This window comes from Canis lupus, chromosome X (assembly GCF_011100685.1).
Source record: "Canis lupus familiaris isolate Mischka breed German Shepherd chromosome X, alternate assembly UU_Cfam_GSD_1.0, whole genome shotgun sequence".
In the NCBI taxonomy this organism is placed as follows: domain Eukaryota; kingdom Metazoa; phylum Chordata; class Mammalia; order Carnivora; family Canidae; genus Canis; species Canis lupus.
This window is the reverse complement of record NC_049260.1, coordinates 114829957-114838122: the sequence shown is the minus strand read 5'-3', so window position 1 is coordinate 114838122 and position 8166 is coordinate 114829957. Positions and strand designations below refer to the sequence as shown.

General features: G+C 32.8%; 1 pseudogene; it reads left to right on the top strand.

The window, feature by feature from the left end:
- The first annotated feature begins 604 nt into the window (after positions 1 to 604).
- LOC106558407 lies at positions 605 to 988 on the top strand (annotated as a pseudogene).
- Positions 989 to 8166: the final 7178 nt, after the last annotated feature.

Here is an 8166-nt window from a genome sequence, read left to right as displayed (position 1 = left end):
TCCACTGATCTATGTCTCTATTATTTCACCAATATCACACTGTCTTGATTATTGTAGTTTTAAAATAAGTCCTGACCTGAGTAGACATTTTTCCAAAGAAGACATACAGATGGCCAACAGACACATGAAAAGATACTCAACATCACTGAACACCAGGGAAATGCAAATCAAAACAGCAATGAGATATCACTTTACAACAGTCAGAATGGTGAAAATTGAAAACACAAGAAATAACAAGTGTTGCCAAGGATGCAGAGAAATAGGAACCCTTGAGCCCTATTGGTAGGAATGCAATTTGGTGTAGCCACTGTGGAAAACAGTATGGAGGTTCTCAAAAAATTAAAAATGGAATTACCATATGATCCAGTAGTTCCACTACTGGGTATTTACCCAGATAAAACAAAAACACTGATTAAAAAACATATATGCACCCCTTTGCTTATTGCAGCATTATTTATAATATCTAAGATATGGAAACAACCCAAAAGAATGAAATCTTTCCATTTGTAATGACATGGATGGAACTAGGTGGTATTATGCTATGTGAAATAAGTCAGTCATAGAAAGATAAATACCATATGATTTGACTCATATGTGGAATTAAAGAAACAAAACTTCTCTTTCTGCCAACCTGTGGGAGCCTGCTGGGAATAGGCTCCTGAAACAACATGTCTCAAAGGCCATTTTTGCTGGCTCTAAGCGAGGTCTCCAGAACCAGAGGGAGCACACAGCTCTTCTTAAAATTGTAGATGTTTATGCTCGAGATAAAATTGAATTCTATCTAGGCAAGAGATGTGCTTATGCATACAAAGTAAAGAACAACACAGTGACTCCTGGTGGCAAACCAAATAAAACCAGAGTGATCTGGGGAAAAGAAACTCCTGCTCCTGGAAACAGTGACATGGTTCATGCCAAATTCTGAAGGAGCTTTCCTGTTACAGCCATTGGCCACAGAATCTGTGTGATGCTGTATCCGTCAAGGATTTAAACTTAATATAAAAAATAGTGAAAGGGAATAAAGGGGAAAGGAGAAAAAAATGAGTGGGAAATATCAGAAAGGGAGACAGAACATGACAGTCTCCTAACTCTGGGAAACGAACTATGGGTGGTGGAAGGGGAGGTGGGTGGGGGGAGGGGGCACTTGATGGGATGAGCACTGGGTGTTATTCTATATGTTGGCAAATTGAACACCAATAAAAATTAAATTTATAAAAAAATTACTAACTTATGAAAATTTTTTAAAAAAGGTAAATAAATACAGGTGTAGATTTGTTCTCTTGTTAAAGAAAAGAAACTAACCAACAAAACAAAACAACAACAACAAAAAAAACCCCAGGCATTTAAGTAGAGAACAAACTGGTGGCTGCCAGAGGAGAGGTCGGCAGAGGGATGGTGAAATATATAAAGTACACACATCAAGATGAGCACCAAGAAATGTATAGAATTGTTGAATCATTATATTGTACACCTGAAACTAATATAACACAGTGTGTTAATTATACTTCAATAAAAGAAATAAACCAAATGAGCCTCGAAGTTGGATTGTTAGTTCTCCAACTTTGATCTTCTTCAATATTATATGGGCTATTCTGGTCCTTTGCTTTTCTATAGAAACTTTAGAATCAGTAAGTATCCACAAGTAGATTGGTGAGATTATTACTGGCATTGCATTAAATCTGTAGATCATTTAGGAAGAACCAACATGTTAATAATATTGAATATTCCTATCTGTGAACATGGAATATCTTCCCATTTATATAAATCTCTAATTTCTTTCATCAGAGTTTTGTACTTTTGCTCATATAGATCTTGTACATATGTTGTTAGACTTATACCTAAGTATTTCCTTTTTTCATACTAATGTAAATGGTGTTATGTTTTAAATTCCAAATTACAATTGTTCGCTGCTGGTATGTAGGAAAGCAATTGATTTATATATATTAACCTGTATCCTGCAACCTTGTTTTAATTGCTTTTGAGTCCCCATTTTTTGTTATTGCTAATTTTTTGAGATTTTTTATGAAGACAATAATGCAGTCTGAACAGTTTATTTCTTCCTTCTCAATTTACATATATTTTATTTCCATTCTTTATCTTATTGCATTAGTTAAGATTTCCAGCATAATTTTGAATAGGAACAGAGAGAAAATGCTTACATTGTTCCTAAAATTAGAGGGAAAGCATCTAGTTTTTATAATTAGGTATAATGTTACCTGTAGGTTTTTTGTATGCGCTTTTTATGAGATTGAGGAATTTCTCCTTTAAGTTGGCTGAGAATTTTTATCACAAATGGGTGTTGGATTTTGTAAATGTTTTTATGCATGTATGGATATATGACTTTATTTAGCCAGTTGATATGAAAAATTGCATTAATTGATTTTGGAGTATTGAACCAGCCTTACATACCTGGGATAAATCCCACTTGGTCATAGCGTATACCTCTTTTTATACATTGTTGGATTCTATTTACTAATATTCTGTTGAGGATTTTTGCATTTATGTTTATGAGAGACATTGGCCTATTGTTTTTCTTTTTTGTAATGTCTTTGTCTTTTTTGGTATTAAGGTAATGCTGGCTTTACAGGATAAGTTGGGAAGTGTGCCCTCTGCTTCTGTATTTTTCAGAACATTTTGGAGAGAATTGATCGCTACTTTCTCAAATATTTGTTAGAATATACTAGTGAAACTGTCTAAGCCTGCTACTTTCTTTGTAGGATGGCTATTAATTATTGATTCAATTTCTTTAATATACATAGTCTTTTCAGGTTATATGTTTCTCCTTTTGTGAGGCTCTATAGTTTGTATCTTTCAAAGAATTGGTCTATTTCACCTGGTTGTCAAATATGTGGGCATAGATTTGTCCCTACTATTTCCTTATTTTTCTTTTAGTATTTAAGGGATCAGCAGTGTTAGCCCTTTTCATTCTGATATTAATAATTTGTCTCCTCCCTTTTAAAGGCCTCTCAGGGAAGTGCATCTCCCCCTCCCCCCCAAAAGAAAGGAGCAACTCAAACAGATATTTGTGCACCCATGATCATAGCAGAATTATTCACAATAATCAAAAGGTAGAAAGAACCCAAGTGTCCCTCTGTGGATGAAAGGATGAGCAAAATGTGGTATATACATACAATGGGATATCATTCAGCCTTAAAAAAGGAAATTCTGACACATACTACAACATGAATGAACCTTGAGGACATTATGCTAAGTGAAAGAAGCCAGTCACAAAAGAAATATTGTATGATTCTACTTTTATGAGGTACCTAGAATTGTCAAATTCATAGATACAGAAAATATATTAGAGGTTACTAGGGATATGGGAGGAGAGGAGAAGAAGGAATGATTGTTTAATGGGTACAGTGCTTATATTGGTGATGGTTGCCTTGGGCCAATGGAGGGAGAAATGAGGAGTCATTGTTTTGTGGGTACAGAGTTTCAGTTTTATAAGGTGAAAAGACTCCTGGAGATAGATGGTTGCACAACAATGTGAATGTATTTAACTGTACACTTAAAAATGGTTAAGATGGTAAATTTTATTATGTGTATTTTACTACAATAAAAAAGTTTAAAAAATAATTTTTATCTCTTTTTTCTTGGTTAGACTGGATAGAGATTTATCAATTTTACTGATCTCTTAAAAACCCAGCTTTTGATTTTGTTGAATTTCTCTATTGTTTTCCTGTTTAAAACTTCATTGATTGTTGTCCTAATATTTATTATTTAATTTATTCTGGCTAATTTAGATTGAATTTATCCCTATTTTTCTAGTTTACTGAGGTAGAACCTTATATTGATTTTACACATTTCTTCCTTATTTTCTGGTATATGCACTTAATGCATTACACTTCGCTTTAAGCACAGCTTTTACTGCCGTAACAAATTTGTTAAGTTGTAGTTTCAATTTAATTTCATTCAGAATATTTTAATTTTTCTCCTGAGACTTCTTTGATCCCTGTGCCATTTAGAAGTTTGTTTTTAAATCTCCAAATATTTGGGGAAGTCTTACTCTTATTGATTTCTAGTTTAATTCCATTGTTATTTGAGAGCATGCTTTATATGATGTCTATTTTTTTAAAATTTGTTAAGGTGAGTTTTATGGCCCAGAATTTCATCTGTCTTGGTAAACGTTCTGTGTAAGTTTGAGATGAATGTGTATTCTTCTGTTGTTGGATGAAGGAAGTAGTCCATAAATGTCAATTAGATCCAGATGATTGATGGTGTGGTTCAGTTCAACTATATCTTTACTTATTTTCTGCCTACTAGATCTATGAATTACTGATAGAGGGGTATTGAACTCTGAAACTTTAAAAGTGCATCCATGTATTTCTTTTTGCAGTTCTGTCAGTTTTTGCTGCATATATATTGGTATCTTGACACTTGATAGTTGGTATATATACATTAAGGATTCTTATGTCTTCTTAGGTAATTAACCCTATTATTAGTAATGCCTTTATTTATTTTTCATGATTTACTTTGCTCTGAAGTTTGCTTTGTCTGAAATTAATATAACTATTCCAACCTCTTTTGGTTAGCGCCCATACAATGGCATATTTTTCTCTATTCTTTTACTTTGATCTATCTGTATTTTTATATTAAAGTGAGTTTCTTGAAGGCAACATATAGCTGGGTTGTGTTTTTCGATTCACTTTGACATCTGTCTTTTAATCAGTGCATCAATACCATTGGTATTTATAGTGAGTATTTATATAGTTTGATTTATGTCTACAATATTTTAATATTTGTTATTATTTTCAATGCATGACCCAATGCTTTGTTTCTTTTTGTATTACTCTTTTTTTTGCAATCTTTAGGAAAACTTTTTTAATAGGAAACTTTAACAGGTTATTACTATTTTTATTATCAGCTTTTACATTTTTTCTCTAAGTCTTTGAAATGCAGTTATCATTTCAAGTTTGCAAGCAATAAGAAAAAATAATTTAAACAATTTTTAGTGTATTAATTTATTTTTCTTCCTGTCCTTGCTTTAATTGACCATTTTATGATTCCATTGTCTTTCTTAGCATAGTAACAGTTATACTTTTTATATTTTTAGTGCTACCCTTGATTGCAGTATACATTTACAACCAATCTGAGTCCACTTTCCCTTCACATATAGTGTATGTACCTTATTGTAGAGTATTCCCAGTTCCTCCCTCTGTCTCCCATAACTTTGATGCCATTCATTTCATTTATTCATGATCTATGATCATCCCAAAAGTTGTGTCTATTTTTATTTTGAATAAATTATTTTTTGTTAGATTAAGAATAAGAAAAATAAAGTATTTTTCCTTCATTTATTTCTTCTCTAATACCCTTCATTTCTTTTCTTTTTTAAAGATTTTATTTATTTATTTATGAGAGAGAGAGAGAGAGAAAGAGAGGCAGAGACACAGGCAGAGGGAGAAGCAGGGTCCCTGCAGGGAGCCCAACATGGGATTCGATCCCAGGACCCTGGGATCATGCCCTGAGCCTAAGGCAGACGCTCAACCACTGAGCAACTCAGGCATCCCAAGGCAGGTCTACTGTTAACAAATTCTCACTGTTTAATTTTTTTGGAGACAGTCTTTATTTTCCTTTACTCTTGAAGGATATTTTCACTGAATACAGAATTCTAGGTTAGTGAGTTTTTTCTTTTCCTTTCAGTGCTTAATATATTTCACTGTACTCTCTTCTTGTTTCCATGGTGTTTGAAAAAAAGTGTGATAGAATTGTTATCCTTATTCCCCTATAGGTAATGTGGGTTTTCTCCCTTCCGATTTTATTTAAGATTTTCTTTGTCTTTAGTTTTCTTTAGTTTGGGTATAATATGTCTAGTTGTAGATTCTTTTGGAGTATCATCCTTGATGTTCTCTGAGTTTCCTGGATTTTTATTTTGGTGTCAATCATTAATTTTGGAAAAATCTCAGCTATTATTACTTTATTCATTTATTCTGTTCCTTTCCTATCTCATCCTTCTGATATTCCCATTATGTATATGTTATCCTTTCATAAGGATATTTGTAGGGATATTCCATCCCATATTTTAAAACTCCTTTTCCCCTTTTCTTTTCAATTTGGGAAGTTTCAATTGACATATCTTTAAGCTCTCTGATTCTTTGGCCATGTCTAGTCTACTGATTGAGCCTATCAAAGACATTTTTAAAATATCTGTTACATAGTTTTTGAATTCTAGATTTTCTCTTGAGATTTTTAGAGTTTCAATCTATCAACTTATATTACACATCTGTTCTTACATATTGTCCATTTTAAAAGTTAGAGCCTGTAGCATATTAGTTATAATTATTTTAAATTCCTGGTTTGATAATTCCAAACTCTCTGTCATATCCAAGTTTGATTCTGATGCTTGCTTTTACTTATCACAATGTGTTTTTTGCCTTTTAGCATGTCTTATGTTTTTTTGTTGTTGAATGCCATGCATGATGTATAAGGTAAAGGGAACTATGATAAATAGGCCTTAGTATTAGGTTTTATTTTATCTGAGTAGGAACTAGACTGTGTGTACTAGTTGTTGTAGCTGATACGTTGGAGTCTAAAATTTCCTCTAGTATCCTTACTTTTGTCTTACCTGTTGTCTTTGGTTTTTCCTAGAGACACCTTAAATTCAGTCTGAGATTTGTAGTTTTTTAAATCTGTATTATTGTTATTGTATAGTAACATCTGTATTATTATTGTATAATAACCTGTTATACAATTAATTTTATTTTGAAGATTTTATTTATTTATTCATGATAGTCACACAGAGAGAGACAGAGAGGCAGAGACACAGGCAGAGGGAGAAGCAGGCTCCATGCAGGGAGCCCGACAACGTGGGATTCGATCCCGGGTCTCCAGGATCACGCCCCGGGCCAAAGGCAGGCGCCAAACCGCTGTGCCACCCAGGGATCCCCAATTAATTTTATTTTGAATAACATTTTCTGTTAAATTTTTATATGTTAGTGGTAGGCATTTTGAAAAACTCAAAAATAACTACACACAATTGTTATACTCAAAGATAATAATTATTAACAATTTGGTATTTTAGACTTTACAATTGATAAAATAATTGATCTAAATGTGCAATTCTATAATAATTGGGTATATTATAGTGCTCAACTTATTATAGGTGCAACATTATCAGTCACTGAAAAATGTATATGAAGGCTTTCATAACAAAAAATGTATATAGGTAAATAAAAAGGACTATAAAATTGTATGTAAAATACAATGATAAGTATGTTAAAAATGATTATGTTCAAAAGTGTGTAGAAATAGCCAAGAAATGAGTATATATATTTAAACACTACACATAATAATGAGTGTATTTGGAAGTGACTTTGAGAACAATTTAGTTTTCTAAATTTTTCTCTTCCAAATATTGCATGTGTGGGCACACACACACACAGAGCAGGTTCTGTATTTTAGTGTAGTAGTTTCTGAAAGTGCTAGGTAGCCTGATACTAACCACACTAACAGAAGCAGCCCACATTTTATTAATCAGATTTATTTATTTATAGTGTAATAATTCATCATCTACTATTTCATAAAGCAGAAGGGGAATCATATTATTGGATGGACCTGAGTATCAATCTGCTGTCTTTGAAAAAGATAAAATTACTTTTAACTTATAGTGAGCAAATAGAGTTTTAATTATTACCTGATAATTTGTCTAAATGATTGTAAGTATAAATGCCTTGAGAACTGAGGAGAGAAAAAATAATCAGTAGTCCTTTGGTTGATACTGCCAGAACCATATCTTGTAGACTTTTTGCATTGGTGTTAATGGTAAAATGTTCCAGTGGGAAAGTTAGAGTGTAGCCAACATGACGCAATGCATTGTTAGTCAACCATTAATGTGTGCAAGCATCATCTAAAGAACTGGTCAAAAAGTAACATTTTTCTCATCAGGGAAATGTGAATCAAAACCACAATGAAATATCACTGTATACCTGTCAGACTGGCTAGTATCAAAAAGATATAAGAAGTGTTGGCAAGAGTTTAGAGAAAACAGACCTCTCCTGCATTGTTGGTGGGAATGCAGACTGGTGCAGCCCCTGGAACATAGTATGGAGGTTCCTCAAAAAATTACAAATAGAAGTACAATATGATCTGGCAGTTGCACTACTAGGTAATTGCCTAAAGAATATTAAAAAAAACACTAATTCAAAGGGGTATATGCACCCTTATGTT